Source organism: Amblyomma maculatum, chromosome 1 (assembly GCF_055883805.1).
Source record: "Amblyomma maculatum isolate TAMU_Amacu chromosome 1, ASM5588380v1, whole genome shotgun sequence".
Classification (NCBI taxonomy): Eukaryota; Metazoa; Arthropoda; class Arachnida; order Ixodida; family Ixodidae; genus Amblyomma; species Amblyomma maculatum.
Window position 1 is genome coordinate 46744930 of NC_139344.1, and position 19954 is coordinate 46764883.

The 19954-nt window shown below is 46.8% G+C and overlaps 1 pseudogene; it reads right to left on the minus strand.

Moving 5' to 3' along the window:
* Positions 1-222: 222 nt before the first annotated feature.
* Positions 223-1304, minus strand: LOC146202284 (kinesin-like protein KIF18B pseudogene; annotated as a pseudogene).
* Positions 1305-19954: the final 18650 nt, after the last annotated feature.

Consider the following 19954-nt stretch of genomic DNA (forward strand, 5'->3'; position numbering starts at 1 on the left):
ATTTCCGGAGCCCTTCACTATGGTGTCTCTCATAGCCTGATACGCTTAGGGACGTTAACCCCCTAGAACCAAACCATATGCTAGAACTATTTATTTATATTCATATAAGGCGCAATTTTTTAATCCTGCTGGTTTTTGAAATTGTCCGCTATGTAGCGTCGTACATTTGATTGAGCTCTCGCTGATCTATTTCGTTTTGCATACGACTGCGTGTTCATATTGTTACGGACGAGCGCTCGCGCAAGGCCAGCCGCGGATAATTAAATCATCTCCCCACATGACGGTTGTGACCGGCCTCGTTTTCTCAGTGCTGCGGATTGCGGGAGAGGCAGGTGGCGGCAAGGCGTCACTCTTGCCAAGCGCCAACTCCAGGCTCCTTTCGAGCGCCTGCACCTTGGCCGCCAGCACAGCCTTTTCCGCCTCTGCGCTGTCGACCTTACTCTGGAGGCAGTCGAGCTTCTGCTTGTACTCTTCAATGAGCGCGCTGTATTTCGACAAGTGCACGACACATTCAGGATGTTCTTGGTCTGCATTTCAATATTCATTGCACGCTTAGCATGCTTGAGCGTGTTGTACGTGTCTGTGTAGCTGAGCTTGGACGGCGTCACAGCGGCGATCATCAGCGTCCGGTACGTCCCACCCAGAGAGTCCTTCAGTATGTGCGTCAGCTTCGAGCCTCGGTACAAAGCCCGCTGCGTCACATTCTTGGAAAGGGCATCTACGCATTTGCGGAATGCCAGGAGGGACAGGCTTTGTCTTGGTTGCCTCGCGTAGCCTAGCCCTGATGTTCCTGTTGACCGCGCTGCAGCGCGCTCTGAGCTGGCGAGATCGATGAAGCTCATCTTTGAAGCGCGGATACCCTTGCTGGTGCTTGTTACAGTCTCGGTCTGCAGCACATGCACCTGGAAGATGGCATCTGACCATGACGATTCAGCGTTGGCGTCAGTGGCGTGCTGAGTTCGATTCTTGTTTCTTTTCAGCAGCAAATCTAGAAGAGCATCAGCCTGTTTCACCTTGTGGATGGAGAGGTTGGAGATGGCGATGCCCTTGGCGGGGTCCTCGCGCACAACGAGCGGTGCTCCACTGGCAGAGAGCAGGTCACGCACCACCTCATTGTACACCTCGAGGTAGGCCACGGCAACGTCGCACGACTGGCCCTCAAAGCGCAGCTGATCTACGCGGTCGTACAAGTGGCTCACGATGAGGGACACCACACCAGGGCAGAGTTCCATGTCGACCATAAAGAACGTCGTGCCTGCACCGGTAGCCCCGTACGCAAACACTGAACATTTGCAGCCAGCCATCCAGGAGCGTTATTACGATTTCGTTCGTGGTTTTATTTATTTATTTATTTACGCATATACCTACCTCGCTCGCGTGGAGCATTATTGTTGGGGGATTACAAACATTGTGGCTCATAAGTAGGAAGTCAGCGAAGAAAAAAAAAACACCAAACACCAAAATATCAATAATAAAAAATAATGCTTCCAATATACAATGAAATTCACAAAAAAAAAGTGAAAATAGTTACGAAACTCAGAGATAACTCAATCGGGGCTGATGAAAAATTGATGGATGGGACATTGACTACACTTGCGGGCAGTCGATTTCATTCGTTTACCGAAAAAAAAAATAAGTTGGCAAAAATATTCGTGCTAGCCTAGCCTGAAACACGCTCCGTTGTGTTTTCAGTGCGAGCGAGCGTGGATTTCAAAACATAACACAGCACCAAGAAACCGGACACAGGAAGGAGACAATACACAAGACGGCACGGGCGCTGACTACCAATTTATTTGACATACAGCCGAAGCACGTATTATGGCTACTACAATGGACGACGTGGACACAATCACCTACTTGCATAGTTAGAGTGAACACTTTCGGAACACGCTTTGTTTATCAACCTAGACATTAACATAACGGATACGCTCAAATCATGTAAGATAAAATCAAAACATAAATCTGAAAAACAAAAAAAAAAAACGTTTGAAAGAGAAGTTGCATACGTACTCCCCGAGGCGCATAAAATAAATGCGAAAGGCGACAACGTACCGAGTGAATGAAACCGCTAAAAACAAACAAGACAGTAACCAACGCCAAACATTTAACACGGCTAAACAGTGAAAATCATTAACAGATGAAAAAAAGACAGACGGGTGACAGAAAACACGCACGACCAAACCATGCTTCCAAAGCACCACAAAAAAAAATCTACACAAACGGGAACAATTAAGCGACAAGCGCACGCAAAAAAAAAATGGCCATACGCGTACACCAAAATGCCTAGCTGAAGTTAAAATGCAAGACCCTAGCACTCTCCAAAAAGGCCACTTCGTTCTCTTAAAGAGAAATTGAAGGGTGCTGATGCACGCGTCTGCAGTATTTTCAATGTTAAAACCTTCAATTACTTCTCTTTCTATTTTGCTTTTTGCTGTTGCGAAAAATTTTGCGTCGGATAATAAAGGCCGACATTTATGGTCGGCTTGATTACAATGCTGTGCCATGTGGCTCACAGTCTTATTACGTTCAGTGCTCTCCAGCTCTTGGGTTAAAACATCGCCCCGTCTAGCCAATGTCCTTAGTCGGATCTGGTACACCACTCCTAGCCGGCATTCGGTGTACGGCGTCAAATGCTTCACGTCGCAACTCGCCCTTCTCTGCCGGTTCACCACCGGGACTATTCTTTCTAACTTATAAAGGGCGAAAAACACAACATACACATCGTACCTTCCCACTACTCTCTTGATATTATGTGACAGTTCATGTATGTATGGAACAACTACCACAGGTTTCTTTTCCTTAGGTTGATGACTTACTGCACTTTGCTTCACCTTCTGTTAAAGCACTTCACACAAGCCCGGTATAGGAGAAGGCGAATAGGCAGCCGAATAAAGACTTTCAATCTGGTGATTAAGGCTAGAATCAGCCAAGTGCTCACAACAATTCGTCAGGGCAGCCTGAAGCATGTCGGTTACAACTGCCCGCTTAACCAGCTTCGAATGCGCACTGTTAAACACACGCCTTTCCGATGTCATCTTATGCACTTCGGGGAGTACGTCTGATTGCAGCTTCTCTTGCAAACGTTTTTTCAGATTTATGTTTTGACTGTATATTTATGATTTGAGTGTACCCGTCATCATGTTAATGTCTAAGTTGAGAAACAAAACGTGTTCTGAAAGTGTTCACTCTGACTATGCAGTAGGTGATTGTGCCCACGTGGTTCATTGTAGTAGCTATAAAATCTGCTTCGGCTGTACGTGAAATAAAGTTTATAGTCAGCGCCCGTCACGTCTTGTGTTTTGTCTTCTTCAGGTGTCCGGTTTCTTTGTGGTGTGTTCATTTTTTTGAAAGCTTTGACCAACTAGCCCAGACCAAGATCCCAATCGAGCGTCGATGATGGACTTCAGTGTAGCCTGCATAAACTAGCGCGTCCAACAATATTTGTGGTCATAAAGATATGTTAGACATTGGACCCGTCGTTAAGGTTCAAGAAATATATTACCCAATACGCTCTGGAAATTGGCAATCTGCATATATCTTGCATTGGATGTATGTGTTTTAACTGCCGCAAATACACATTTTCCCCGACGACGGCCTCGTTTATACGGAACTAGGTCTTTTATTCATGCACAGAATCGATTTAACGCATTTAGTCAAGCGTGTAGGAGCTAAAGCTATACAAAAATATGTTGTGCGTCTTCGGGATCCGCAGAACTAGCGGTGGCGGAGACAGTTCACCCAGCTGTCTGCTCGGCACTCATTGCGCTCCCGAGGATACGCTGGAACGACCAGCTCGCCGCTGGCAGTCGGCACACGTTTCAATTTAAGACACTATAGTACATACTTCGCCGCCAGACGGTGGAAAGTGCCGGCGACTGGTTCCCACTCTTCGTGTCTGAGCTGGCTTCCGGTGAAGGGAGCGCACTGTGATAGTTCATCTTCTTTGGGGACCGGCGCGGATCTCTAGTCTTCCTTCGGGCCTCACGATCTGCTCTACGGTAGATGCGTCCGTGCGCGGTACCCCGCGATCGAAGATCAGTCACCGTCTTGTGACCTGCGTAGCGATTACGGTCAACTTATGTGGCGCTGGTTTCTTTTTTACATTGAACTGCATTTACGCGGTTAATCACCTTTCTTCATATCGGCTTTTTCAGACCCCCCTTGATTTGTAGGCGCTGTATTAGGAGCAATCACAGAATCACGCGAATACTTAGAAAGCACGCTCAAGCCCGAGACAACAAAGAAAAATCTAAGCACAGCTAAACTGAATTCATTACTGACGGCACTCTAGCTATCGTCTCATTCTCTTTCATTATTCGGGGCCGGACCAGTCGTAGACAGTGGTAAATTACATGGCTATTTTTATGCGATACCGGCCATGTGAGTGAGCTCTCAATTCGATGCCGTCTCTTGTCATTTCTACGTACGGTTGATTGGTTGGTTGGTAGTGGGGTTTAACGTCCCAAAGCAACTCAGGCTATGAGAGACGCCGTAGTGGAGGACTCCGGAAATTTCGACCACCTGGGGTTCTTTAACGTGCACTGACATCGCACAGCACACGGACGCCTTGCTTTTCGCCTCCACCGAAAAGCTGCCGCCGAGGCCGGGATTCGATCCCGCGTCCTTGGGAACAGTAGTCGAGCGTCGTAACCACTGCGCCACCCCGGCGGGTACTACGTACGGTTGAATAAAAAACATTAAGCCACGCTGTCGTCAGACATGCACAGTACTGCTCGAAGAAGACCTCAGCCCATTCACGCCCTCAAACAGCTCGAGTTTGATGCATATGTTATGTCCCAATATAAGCTCTCGATGTCTAAGCGTGGACTACTGCAAGATTCTTCATTTAATCGTCAGCATGGGACAGACCCCTATAGCACTAAGCAGGTGCTGCCAATGACCCCGAATTGTTTTACGTTGCCATACTCGCTGAAGACACGGTACACAGCTTGTACTGAGTACTTGTGATATGGGCTCTGTGGCGACAACAATTAATGCTCTCCGCTGAGTTTGATTCTCTCTCAGACATGTAGGGCGCTGCCGATGACCCCAATTTGTTTAGCTTTGCCACACTCGCTGAAGACGCGGTACAAGCGTAACCGAGCAGCCCCGACGGCCGTTGGGGTTTGGCACGGGAGCGGGACAGAGTCGCGGCGTCACAGTCTCTGTCGCTGGACGCAGCGCTCTGGCAGCGAGCGTAAGCTAGCTGACGTAAGCTTGCCTCCTCGCTCTCATTCGTGGGGTGATTAAAAGTAAGCGCGTAATCGTGTGCAGCGTCTGATTTGGCGCCTACGAAGCGTTGCGCTTCTGAGGAAGAGCGTCCGCATAGCGTATAACTCGCTCAACGCTCCTTTTACGCTGGCGCTGTGAAGCTGCGCTCTTAATTAGAATTGGAATATCGGGAAAGTAACTGCGAATAAGGGATCTCCAAAATTCGCGGCACCGTTTCCGGCGGTTCCAATACTTCTTTGCACATGACCGGCTTTGTTGTGTCGCTTCGTAATGCTGGAGAAGAGAAATATAATGTTTGACGAAAATGCGTTTGGTCGAGTGGTAGATTCATCTACTAGGTTATTGGGAGTAGATTACTACGACGCACTTAAACTTCGTGCATTGGGCTTTCCGCTGTGTGATTAAGGCTTCCGTATGAACGCCGAAACGTCTTCGTATTATTAAGAACAACCTTTCGTCGACGTTCCTTTTCTTAACACACGTTACGCTGGAGGTGACAAGAATTGAGGCATGATTTCCAGTCATTTTTCGCTCCCCTGTTGATACGCAGAAAAGAGCGCAATGTACTTTGGGTTAGCAATCTTGCTTTCATTTTCACCACTCATTTTCATAATGCGAAAAACAATGTCATTCTCGCGCCTCAATCTTACATCACTGAATTTCACAACACGTGCGGCCATTTCTTTACGGAAACATATTCCGAGCCTGTTAGCAATATGTTCCGGAGATCATAGGAAACCGGACAAGGACTGCGAACTAGTTTAGTATTGCTCCTTATTACTGAGACACTTGACTGATGGCGCAGTGCTCGCTAGCAGAATGGTAACATGTGTAACTCATCTAAAATAACGCTGGATGCAACCTTAAAGTGCCGCACCAAATCATTTTCGATACCTGAATTCTCACCCTTGCTGAAGTCTTCTGCCGCAGCATGCTCGAGTTCAGCGGGAGCTTCAAGCCAACTAGAAGAACAATTTTTTTCATGCATTCTTAGGGATCTTATGTTTGGGTACATTTACGTTTACATCACGGATTGGCTACATGCCTAATATGTTTGAGGCAGGCATACTCTCTACTCAACCTTCCTGCATTCGGTTTGACATTACAATCGTCAAGACAGTACTCCTGTGCGTTTGCAAGCGGCTGCAAATGCGTCAATGGCGGATTCGATTCGTTAGTTATGTAGCAATTGCGGGACTTGGAACTAAGGGAAAAAAATGCCTAGATATTCTCTCTCCTCAAGATCAATGAAGCGTGACAGCTGAAGATAATAGAATCGTGAGAAGAACCACATCGATGTTTTTGAGAACCGTACTCTGTCTTACTCTGCCAGCACTCCTAAAAGGAGAACAGCAGGTGTTCTGCAACTACAGGAGCTGCGTACTGATATTAAATGCGCAAGGTGTTCCAACAAAGAGCGCATGGTTCACGGCACCAGTTCAAAAAGATCGTTGAGGGCGTTTTGCTGCTAGCAGCGCCTTTTCTTAGTAGCACTGCTGTCTGAAGGTGCGAAATCAGGGGTCACATGTTACTCGCTTACATTTTATCGTCCCAAGAAAGATATCGGGGGAGCTGAATTACGTCAGGTACTTACACTCGTCGCCAGTGCGCAGCAGCCACCGAAGGCGACCACCGCGCCACAGCACGGCCCCACGCCTCCTCCCCCAGCCGGCGGGGCTGATCCATTGCTTTTGGAAAAGCTGGTACATACGATTTTAGAGTATTATTAATAAAGCAGGACATATGCAATAATTTTCGCGAAAGCCTCCTCGTTCGATATGCGCTAAGAGGTCCTCATTTCAAGTTTGTCGGCTATATCCACAACAGGAGCACATCAGCCTGGCTGGTTTATCTGAAAACAGCATAAACAGGTTTCATGACCAAAGTCCTGTTTCGTGGTAACTTAACCTAATAAGAATGCCCATACTCAACATGTAAAAAGAGGAGTACGTACACACTCTGACACAACATCAATAGGGCTACTCAGCTTGTTAGTGTCATGAATACCCAATGTTTTGCGATAGCATTATTTACGGTGTCAGCTCGTGATGCAGTAGCAATGCAGTGTAGAAGTGGTGAGCCTGTCACCCCCAAACTTGGGAATTTGGAAATTTGGGTCAAACTTCCGAGGAAATGCGGGTTTGCCGATGAGACCAATCAATTCAAACCTATTTTCCCGAAGGACAGAACAAGTTTTTTCTTCTCAGAAGCAGTCACCATGAGACTGCTTACATGTTGCCCAGGGAGTTGCTACTACGGCCACGGAGAGTACAATGGTAGAAAGCAGTCCTAGGGATGCCAGGAAGGACCTCTTCAGTGGACGTCTAGGAGCCGCCAGATGGACAACTGCGAGCCCAACTATTGCTCAGTATGAAAGTAAGGTGCAGTTATAGTGAGTAACCTGCTTAGCTGGTATCATCGATGCAACTTAGCAGGGAAATACTTTGGGTAGTGAAAAACCAAGCCCCATGATGGACAAATAACACGTTGAAGGTCCGTTAATACTTTCGAGGTAAAATGAGGCGATAGGCAGCGTTATAGAGATCTTCGTATCAGCCGTGTGCAAAAAGCAATTTGTAAGCATAGTTTTGTTACCCTTTGTTTCAACCAAGCATAGCTAAGTCAATTGGTAGATATTATTCTTATGTCTGTCTGCATTGTATTTAATTTTCAGATGGCGTTATTGTCCAATGCCATGCTTTTAAATTATTTCAGTGAAGTAGCTAGGCCATGTGGATTTAGCCCGTGTAGAGCCTTTGCCAAAAGTGTAGAGCCCGGGCGTTTGTTTCTAAGCCTTGAAGTGGCGCTGATTTAGCATTATTGGAGGTTCTTCCTATTGCAGGGGTATACGACAAAAGATATTGTTACCATCAACAGATTTGGAACATTGGAAATGCATTACGAGCAGCCCGAAGTGGCTCAGAAGCAGACCCTCTGGGCTCTGCTGTAACTTTTGACTTTTAACAAAGAGTACATGTAACTTATGCGGGGGAAACATTTGCGCTTGCAATTGCATTATTGAAGTGCCCTTTCGTAACAGAGCGAGCGTGAAAGAAAAGTCCCGAATTCTTGCATCGTGACTTAGCTGCATCGTGAAAATATCAACGTGGGCCGATTTCTTCCATTTGAAATTTTATGCGCAGAAGAAGGTACCAGAAGACGACAGCCGGATTAATTGGCAACACCATGGGAAGAAATAAAAAGCAGACGCTGTCACCGTTATGTACAGGTCTGAGCACGAACTGCGATACAGAACCGACGTAACACATCCTGGGATCGCCCATAGATGGTGCAAGTTGTACGCTTTGAATTGGTCTCGCTTCGGGTAGTGAAATACTTCGGGCAGTGAAAACCAAGGAGCATATTGGAGAAAGAACACCTTTATGGTCCGTTAATACTTTTAAGTTGAAAGGAGGTGATAGGATGCGTTATAGAATCTTCGAATCAGTCGTACGTAAAGAGCACATTATGAGCATAGTTCTCGGTCTGTGTTACGCTCGCTTTCAATCAATCTTAAAACTGCATTTTATCTAATTTTCAGATGGCATTATCGTCCAATACCATGTTTTTAAGTTAATTTCAGCGAAGAAGGCCATGTGCATTGAGCCAATGTAGAGCCTTTGCCAAAAATGTGGAGGCCGGGCGTCTGCTTCTGAGCCGTGTAGTGGCGCTGATTTAGCATTACTGGATGTCCTTCCCATTGGAGAGGGTAGGACAAAAAGTATTCTCACCACCAACAGGTTCGGAACACTGAAAATGCATTAAAAGCAGCACGAAGTGGCTCAGAAGCCGCCCTCCTGGGCTCTACACTTATGACAGAGACTGCTCGTAAATTAAAGTGTGCCGGAAAAGAAGATTTTAGAAAAATACTTGTCTTCATTTAAAGAATTTCACTGCATTAGTGTAGTCGGACAGATCACCCATGAGCCGTGTTTGTCCTCGCTCTTTTAAAGCGGGGAAACGTTTGGGCTTGGAATTCTATTGATGAATTGCACTATCGTAACAGAGCTATTAGGGGTGTCGGAAGTAACGTCGTGAATTCCTGCCTTGTGACTTTGCTGCATAGCTAAAATGTCAACGGGCCCTTATTTCTTCCTTTTACAATTTTATACTCAGAAGGTGCCAGCAAATGACAACCGGTATACTTGGCAACACCTTGGGAAGAAATAAAAAAAAAAAGACGCTACCACTGTTATGTACATTTCTGAATCCGAACTGCGGTGCAGAACCGACGTAGAACGTGCTGGGACTGCCCATAGATGCTGCGAGTTGCACGCTTTGAATGGATCTCGCATCTTCTCACCCATGTCTTTTCGCTGCAGGGCATCATACTGTCTTCGCCAGTATCTGTACATCGTGCTCAGCAGCGCGCTAAGTCTCTCCACACACTTGCATGAAATCGTCATACGAGTACGCTTTAGTCTGCATCCAATAAAATGTGTGGTGTGGGTGTCCACACAGTCTTTTTTTATAAAACAAAACTGAGTCATCTTTATTTCCACCGTAAATGATGCGTGTACCAAATTAATTTTCGTGCCCGATAGATCCTAATTCATGGTAGGGTAGCTGCCAATCTGCGCTTGTGAAGCGCGGACAGACTTTTTAACGTTGTGATGCCTAATTATCTCAGTGTAGAGATTTTTCAAGGGGCAGTGCACATACGAAGTGCTGGGTCGATAGATCCTAATTCATGGTAGGGTAGCTGCCAATCTGCGCTTGTGAAGCGCGGACAGACTTTTTAACGTTGTGATGCCTAATTATCTCAGTGTAGAGATTTTTCAAGGGGCAGTGCACATACGAAAGTGCTGGGTCGATAGATCCTAATTCATGGTAGGGTAGCTGCCAATCTGCGCTTGTGAAGCGCGGACAGACTTTTTAACGTTGTGATGCCTAATTATCTCAGTGTAGAGATTTTTCAAGGGGCAGTGCACATACGAAGTGCTGGATCTTTGTACCCGCTATGTTCCAATTTGTAGAACTTTATGTCTGCAAGTACAAAGATTTTCAGAGGAAAAGGAGGAATGAACAACATACTCGTATTCGAACAGCGGCTCATCGGTCCGAAAGCTGCGAACACACTTAGTGCCGAGGTTGATTTCAGCGTCCTTCTCTGTCTGGGTGCTACATGACCGCTGGTCGCCGTCACAGTCGCTGTCGCAGTCTCAGTCGCAGTCGCAATCACCGTCGCAATCGCCGTCGCAGTCGCCGTCCTGCTTGGTAGACGTGCTTGAAAGTTTGAGTAGCCCCCTGCATTAGACATCGCAATTACTGACTGCTCATTTAGTAAATGCGGAAGGACATTAGCCTATCCGCAATCTTCCCTGGTTGAAAACAAACCACCAACCCAAGCTGTGCATGCGCTGTTCTAAGCCTCCGTGTTCGGCGCGTCCGTAGCTTATCTCGGAAGCCATGTGTAGTTAATATTAGTGACAGGTGTATAGGATAGATTGTGGTAGCTGTCAAGAGCATACACCGTCATCTCGCTGGCAGCTGCATCTCCCAAGGACGTTTTCAACCAGTAACAGACGAATTTTCAAACACTCCCAGAGGGCGCCACATTTTGTGAAAAAGGCGGATTGCGGCGAGCGCTGAAAACATTCGATGGTCAACTGCAAAGCAAACTTGGAATGGAAATCGTTACGCAGTTTACCGAGGAAGAGGCATAGAAAATATCGAATTGAATTACTGATGATATGCGGGAAACGAATCGCTTGTGTTTCCTTTTCGGCTCATTGGTTCCACGTAATATTCACCTGAGATTGCTATTAAAGACACGGTTATATGGAAGGGCTGCAGCTACACTGGGAACTGTCTTTTTCATGTTACAAAAAGGTGACTGGTAGCTTAAGGGATAAAGGTCTAGAAAGAAGAGGTAAATACAGGCGTGGACTCGTGAAGGTTATATTGGTAGGTTCTACACTGCGCGAGCCAGCTAACTGAGCTTTTTAGCCCTTATAGGAGCGGGGTAATACGGTCCTTTGAATCGTAACTGCTGCATAGGTGTGCGTATAACAAGTGGCTGTATTGAAATCTGCATCGTAAGAAAGCTATAAAGCTACAAACATGAAACAGAAATAACCTGAGATACATTACACTAGAAGAGAGCGACGACACACGTTATTCCCCTTCCACTGTCACGAGAGTGCTGCCGAGGGATGGCGCCACGTTAATCCTCGAGCATTGTAACGATGCGACTTTCGCACTCAATGCACACATGGAGGAGGAGGAGGAGGAAAAAGCTTTATTTAATTAAAATAATGTGTCTACACGACGGCATACAACATGACGGCATGCTCGTCGTCGTGTGCACCTGCCCATGGAGAGGCGGAGTCCTCAGGGACATCAAAGCCGGTAAGTAAGGTGCCCGACGCAGCAGATGCCTGAAGCTCGGTGGCGAGCTGATGGCGACGGAATTTGAGCAAAGATTGGACCGGTACCGCGGATCAGCCAAGAATTGGAGGGCAGAAATATTTAATTTTGAGATGGATAATTGCACACAGGAAAGCGTTACGTAAAGGGGACTATAGCTAAAGGCGTACATGTATCGATTTCTCGTCAATAAACTGAAGCAAATTTTACGCTCGCGCTCTTCAAGCTTCCTCTCCCTACTCAGCTGTCTTCGTGTACACAAATCACGATCTCGGGACTCCGGAACGAGCAGATGTTGGCAGAAGCATTCTTTTGGTGGCCTATGCTCTTTAGCTGTTTGCGAGTAAGCCAACACAATGTGACATGGTACCCAATTTAATAACATTTCAATGTATGCAAGTGAAGTGGCAAGCACAAAATAGAATTGTCGCCCCGCCGGAGTGGCGCAGTGGTTACGGCGCTCGACTACTGTTCCCAAGGATGCGGGATCGAATCCCGGCCTCGGCGGCCGCTTTTCAGTGGAGGCGTAAAGCAAGGCGCCCGTGTGCTGTGCGATGTCAGTGCATGTTAAAAAACCCAGGTAGTTCAAATTTCCGCAGTCCTCCACCACGGCGTCTCTCATAGCCGAAGTCGCTTTAGGACGTTAAACCCCACAAACCAACCAACAAAATAGAATTGTTACTAAGAACATCTGACCTCGCGTGCGGGAAAAGAGAATAGCAGTCTCAAAAGGGAAAAAGCATCAGCAACTACATCTTGAGAAGTGATGTCTTACCTTGTAGGGTTTCCACTTTCGATTCCACGATGGCGAGAAGGCTTAAACGTTGCGCCGGGCAGGTCCAGCATGTCGCGAAGCGACGAGCACCGACAGCAGCACGGCGCCTTGCTCGTCGTCGTGCGCAGCTGCCCATGGAGAGGCGAAGTCCTCAGGGACATCAAGACCGGTAAGGAAGGTGCCCGAAGCAGCAGATGCCTGAAGCTCGGTGGCCAGCTGATGGCTACGGAATTGGAGCAAAATTCGAACCGGTAGCGCGCGCTGTTGTTGTCGTTCTCCTCTAATTTGATGGCACATACCCACACAGGGGGATCCGCCAAGAATTTGGGTGCAGAGCTATGTGATTTTTAGATGGATAATTACACACAAAAAAAACGAAGTGATTACAAGGAAATAGAGAAGGAAAGTAAAATGTGAAAAACCAAAATAAAAAGGATGATTACGCACGTAGTAGGAGAACACTGAGATTTGTATTTACAGATTAAAAAATTTAACGGATATTTGATTCTAATAAAAGGTTTTTAATGGCGTTAAAAACAGACCTGTAGATGTACCTGTAAAACAGACGTGTGGCATGGCGGCACCGAACGAGAATAAAATCTGGCTGTTCAAATTAAGTCCCAGCTGTTGCAACGGCTTCTCAAAATACCGTATTCTCATCATCGTAAAACGGCGGCTAAATAGCAAGAACTGTCTATTGCTTCCGGTTCTCCACAAAATTCCCAGGTGGAAGTAAGCGCCAACCAGACCTGTGCGTATAGAAATTTAGAGCCGGAATACGACAGCGCAGCCTGGTTAGAGAGACTTCAGTCTGCCTTGATTGACATGATTTCCTACTTGAGTAATACTTGAGATGCAGGTAGTCATCCGATGTAAAATTAGATCCAGTCTGCGTTCTTAATAAGAAGCGCGTGCGAAATTGAGCTGCTGTAAAGTACGCTGTAGCCTTTGAGGATATGTAACACGGAGCCATTGAGAGACTCTTTAGCTAGTCTATCAGCAACCTCATTGACTCTCACATTACTGTGGCCTGGTACCCACACTATATGTATGAGGCTGAAATGTGAGTGGAACAAAGAAAGAATGGTGTTTAATACTGGCGAGTCCATATTCGAAGAAAGCGAAGAGCACAAGGAATGAGAGCCTGTATTTACAGGCACTGTTGAGTATCTTGGGTCTAGTTTCCGTATGGCAAGCACCACCGCCACCAACTCCGCCTGGACGATCGGGGTGAAATCCGGAAGACGAACAGAAAGAGCCCAATCTAGAAACGGAAAGTATATTGCGACGCCTGCCTTTTCACGAAATTGAGAGGCATCAGTTGCTATCCTCGAATCATATTCCCCTCACTTCGTTCTCCTCTTCTGCGAGCACTCTGTGGCCGCTCATCGCGGAAATCGCCGAGTAGATGCAAATTGAAACAGCCACAGCTGTTACCTACGAAAGGAAATATTGCTGATCATTGAAATTGGTTGGAAAGTTTTGAGACGAAAATTCGTAAATAAAGCTTTTGTCTGTGCATCGATAGAATGCAAAATGAGGCAATCATCATTTATAGTAAACGGAACGGGCACATCTTTCTGATGTGAAAATAGGAAGAATTTTCTTTTTTTTTATTAAATAAAGTTGTTTCCATCCATCCAATAGGAGTCAGGCGCTGGGTGTTAAGATTGATGAACCAGTCATCCTTTCCTCTCGAGCCTAATATCACCTCCAGACACTACCAGAAGTCCGTTTTGTCGAAGTGTCTGAAAATATTCGAGGACACTTGTTTGACGCGACCGCGTGGATACCAATTATCTTACGGATTCTTCTTCACGCACATGAACTTTGTTACTCGCTTATTTGCGAGCACTTTAATTTGCGTTTGTTGTACCTCACACGTACTACGACCGTATGTGCAGGGCCACGCGAAGTATATAAAGCTCATATTTGAACATGCTCTAAGAACGTGTCTGCAGGGCATAAGTTTAATGTGTCCGGTTCACGTGATCCAGTGGTCTCCGAGTGGGGGCGGAACATCGAATACAGCTCCGATCGCATCATTTTGCCTGCAGGCAAATTCGTATGTCTTCGTTCCTTCCAATAGCTTAGACCGTACAGCATGCAGCCCGCTTTAACGTAGAGAGACAAAAACTCGTGAGGGTGAAGAGGGCAAAGCCCCGCCGGGGTGGTGCAGTGGTAAGACGCCCGACTACTGTGCCGGAGTTCCCGGGTTCGAACCCGACCACGGCGGCTGCGTTTCGATGGAGGCGAAACGAAGAGGCGTCGTGTGCTGTGCGATGTCAGCGCACGTTAAAGATCCCCAGGTGGTCGAAATTACTCCGTAGCCCTCCACTACGGCTCCTCTTTCTCTCTTTCCACTTTCATTCCCACCTTCCTCCCTTCCCTTACGGCGCGGTTCGGGTGTCCACAGAGCAAGTGTGACAGTTACTGCGCCTTTCCCTTCCTGTGAACCAATTTAACTTTAATTTTAAGAGGGCAAAGCGAGCATATCATCAATGCGCTTGTTGCAGTTATAGGATGCCTGGGTGCTTTTAAAAGTGAATTGATGGCCAATGTACGACGACATAGGCAATTGAAATTCTGCTGTGGGCATCCGCTAAACCAAACGATTGTATGTACTGTGTCTGTGTGATACCGCGAAACACGAGTAGCCGCGCTTAGCCGCGCGTAGCATGCGTGTCCAGAGAAAAGTGGATCCGGGTGAGTCACTGGATGCGGAGTGTTTGATCCTTCACAGCCCTTCAGCGGAGGCAACACAAAACTTTGGCCGCCATTTCCCGTAGATAGGACCACCGGCCTGATCCAACCGTAGAACATTGTCAATAGTAACTAAAAAGATTTGCAGCGCTAAAAGACGACACAGAGAAAAAAAGATGCACAGGACGGCGCTACACTTTCAACAATGCTTTAATTCATGCAAACACACAGAATATATATGCAGCGGGTGATGGGAAGTTATCATGAGTTGAGCTGTAATCTTCCATATCTATCTAAAAAGGCATATTCATTACTGTGCAGCACCATGGTGACAGAACTCACGCAGCCAGACCCAGTTCTTTCAATATGATATGATTCTATGAGCTGTCAGGCGATAGCGTCCTTACATCGTTTTAATACAGTCGTGTCATACAAAAGGGCTCGACACGTGCCATCATTACATTTTCTGCAATGTAAGGGAAGGTTGGAGCCGATTCCAGTCCTTAGCGAGTTCTTGTGCTCCCGTAGCCTATCATTAATACATCGGCCTGTTTGGCCGATGTATACCTTGCCGCAAGTGCCGTTAAGACTATTGTCAATAGTCTTAACGTTTACAAAACCTCTCAGCTTCCTGTCTTCTTATAACTGCCATGTCTTCTCCTCTTCTTGATCATTTGGTGTTTGTTCAAGCGACGAGGGCTAACATTGTTTGGCTAACCGCCGCAGGTTATGCCATATTTAGCTAAAAATATGGTGTATAGCGGGCGTGGGCAGGGTTTTTTGGAAGTTCTTGTCCCGTTGCTACGTTGGGCTGCAATGAGGGTGGCTCTCCCCGTGGACAATTAGCAGACTTATCTATCGTGGCTGCCTGTTCGGAACAAAATCATTACATTCATTAAAAGGTGGACGGAAGCAGCATCCGAATTTTTTCGATTTCGGTTCTCATGCATATCATCATCATCATCATCGGCCTGACTATACCCACTGCAGGGCGAAAGCCTCTCCCATATTTCTCCACTTAACCCGGTTCTGTGCTAGCTGCATCCACTTGACCCCCGCGAACTTCTTAATCTCATCCACCTACCTAACTTTCTGCCGCCCCCTGCTACGCTTTCCTTCTCTTGGAATCCAGTTTGTTACCCTGAGCGACCATCGGTTATCCTCTCTTCGCACTACATGTCCAGCCCATTTCTTCTTCTTAATTTCCACTAGAATGTCGGTAACTCATGCATATAACTCGTTCTAATTATGTGTAATGCCTTCATGTAAAAGCCACGCCCATCCCTTGTCTGAGTATATAAGCCTCGCAAGACTGTTCTGAGTGCAAAGTGTAATTCCCAAAGCTATGCTTCGATGCAAACTTTTGAAGGAGCCTCTGCCGGACGCCACTGTTGCGCGCAGTGTTTGCCGTCGTCTATCACATGAAAGCGGCAATAACTTTCTGACGCCATGCATTTCGCAGTTCTTTTCTCTGGTTTTGAGTGGCATACACTTAACTGGCCTTTCTAAATATTTGGCGAAGGGCGTTTCGAAACATCCGACGTCCAGAAGGCGTTGATGCGTTTTATGCTTCAGACTTCAGCCGTGAACGATCTATCACAAAAGGTGTTTATGTAGTTGATGTCTTATAAACGAGGACGCAGTTTATATCTTTTCATCAAATGTAGGCAGAGGTAAAATGCTTGTGTCTGGAAAACGTTACTGTCGGACAGATATGGCAGTAATTGGCTTACGAGTATAGTAATAAAATTATTCTGCTTAACTTATGTTTTGTTAAAATTTGCAATGTATTAACTTTATGGCAGTAATTCTGTAGCAAAACAAATAATTATATTTCCAATTTTATTTGCTAAAATGCACCACTGCTCTTTAAATAGACAGCTCGGTACAGTGGTTCGAAAGCAGGTACGACGTGCGAGGATACCAGTAAAAATGAAGATTACTGAGCAAAACGCTTCGTCTTAGAACTGCGGTGTTCTGCGTAGCTGGCTCATTTACTTCGGCTGGTTGAAGGTCGTTGCAAGTTGCAACCATTTCCCAAGAAGTAGGATGTAAGAAGTCAAGGCGCTGCCGAAGGGACAAATGATCTAAGGCGGCCGGAGTTCAAAACTGGGTGGTGGCGAGCAGTGCAACTGTTTGTTTTTTTTTATCCCTACAGCCATGCTGGAAACCCGACCTGTGAGAACCCGACCTTTGCAGGTCATTAGTTTGTTCGAAACTTTAAGCCCTCCAAAGAGCACAGCAGGGTTAGCAGAGCCTCTTCCAAACGCACACCCCTGAGAGAGCCGGGCGCCGGGCCGGGGGACGCTTGTACCCATTTTACCGGTGGGTGTCCGGCGGTGGGTTTCGAACTGGCCCGGTCACACATGTAACCACGGGTCCAGGGAGGGGCAGGGTTCAGGGCGTGAGCGCATGTGCCGAGGTCGATTTTGGGAACAAAGAAGCAATAAATAACGTAGCTTCTTAAGGGCTTTCAAAAGGGTCGAGCCAGCTCCGCGCCAGCAAGACGCTGGGTTCAAGGCTTGTTGCCGTCCCGAGCGCAACCGGTTGCCGTCCGGTCTGCCAACCTTTCTCTCAACCTCAAAAGTGCCACTTCGGGTTCAGCCGAATTGAAGTTTCTTGGGCGCATCGTGAGTGCTGACGGCATCCGAGCTGACCCTGAGAAATTTGCCGCCGTTGCTGCCTTTCCCGTCCCCGCCGATAAAAAAGCAGTCCGAGGGTTTTTGGGGCTGTGCTCCTATTATCGCTGTTTCAACAAACACTCCTCAGACACTCCTGACTCGAGATGACGCATAATTTTCCTGGGGCGCCGAGCGGCAGATAGCTTTCGACGAGTTACGACGCCGGCTCCAGTCACCCCCGATCCTGGCACATTTCGACGATGATGCCGACACGGAGCTACACATGGATGCGAGTAACGTCGGCCTTGGTGCTTTTCTAGTTGAGCACCAAGACGGGGTCGAGAAAGTAATTGCCTACGCCAGCCTTGCACTTTCCCGTACTGAGTGCAACTATTCCACCACTGAAAAAGAATGTTTGGCGGTAGTATGGGCCGCTGCCAAGTTCCGCCAGTACCTTTATGGTCGACCGTTTTGTGTCATCACTGACCGACACTCGTTGTGTTGGCTGAAAAGCTTAAAGGATCCTTGTGGCCGCTTAGCACGTTGGGATCGTCAGTGTTCGGCGTCAGCGGCCTGAAATTGTGCATGTGGTGCGCCTTAAGCCGTACTTTTAGCGTGACTGAGCGCTGTGTCAACGTCGCGTTTTGTAACCTTGACGCTTCCTGCAAATGAGACCTTGAGTTATTGTACAGTTCCCCTCACACTTAATTTTTTTTTCTGCTCTCACCGTGTCATCGCGGCGATGTTTTCCTTCGGCGGGGGGGGGGGGGGGGGGGGTGGGGGGTGAGGATAATGCCACGTGCCTGGCGCTGCGCGGCCGCCGTGCTTTATGCCGACGACGACGAAACAGTTGTTGGCTCGAGAGGCGCGTTGGCGCTAGACTCGGTTATCGGAGCTAGAAGCCGACCTTATTATCGGGTCTTCGTCTACGTGTACCTTCACGGCTCCCTGTGGCTTGAGTCGTGACAATATTGACGAGCGTTCGCCCATGCATTTCACTTAGTTGTTTTGTTGCCGCATGTCTTAGCTTTGCAATGGAGCATGCTGACGGAAAGCAGGAAGGAATAGTTTTTTGGGACAGAATTTGGTGGGGAGACGAAAGAAAGTGTACGGCGCGTCTGGAGAGAAATTTTTGTTCAGTTAGCTAGGTTTAGTTAGTTTTTGTATGCAAGAAAACTAGGAATTCATTTAAGATAACTGCATTATTCAGCGAGAGTAACTGTAATGCAATGTCATTAGTCTTGGTGAGCAGTAATTAGCAATGTAATTTTCTGACATTTCTGCGAATTTCAGCAAAGTGATTAGTAATGTAATTCAATACGTTCTGAAAAGTAATTTTGCCATGAAAGCTGTCGACAGTTTTTTTATGATTTCCAGGGCTGAGTATAGGTTCACCGAAGGCTTAACCGCCCCTCACGATAGCTTGCTGGCGGAATGTACGAGAAGAAATGCTTCCGATTTACTTAGCCAGACCGAACGCGACTACGGTGCACTGCCTCATTTAACCATTGTAACCATTGTTTAGTTGCGTGTATTTTTGTTTTAGCTTCCGGTTGAAAATGTTCTTGAGAATGCGCTCATATATCATCGGAGGATTCTGTTTAAATTTCGGAAGTACATATATGCCCATGGCTAAAGTTTCTTTTGCAAGGATAGATATTCAGCGAATAGTCAGGATGTGCGAAGTACCCAGGCTTGTTCACATTCAAGCAAATGTTTTGTGTATCAGTTATAAATTCGCATCTGGATGCGACAAGTGGCATTCAAATTATCGTGGCAGATATCGCAGCTCTGGTACACCTTCGGTATGTGTGCAGTGTGAGCATGGATTGAGCTTCCTGGTTGTAGCGTTTAATTGCGTTAATCTGTTATGCCTAGGGCACAGTCTTTTATGAAGTTTTCCATGCCTGCGTAGCGCGAGTGGTGGTGAATGCTCGTTTGTTTTTATTTATTCGCCAGGACTGTTGCTAGTATTTTGAACTGTAGCGTAAATTTTCGGTACATTTTATACCTATAGTCTTATTGTTTTTGTCAATTCATAAGCAAGACTTCGGTGCAGAAGCAGAGTTAAGTATCACTTCGGAGTCTGTCAAAAGTGGAGAAGTAAATAAATTTGCTTGTCCTATGCGTCATACATATCACAGGGCAAAATGATTCAAAATATCGACTGCTTCTTGGTTACCTTCTCCCCCGTCTATAGCTTAAGACACCGGCTCAGGTGTGCTCTGCTGCATGCCTGACAGTAAGGAATCTC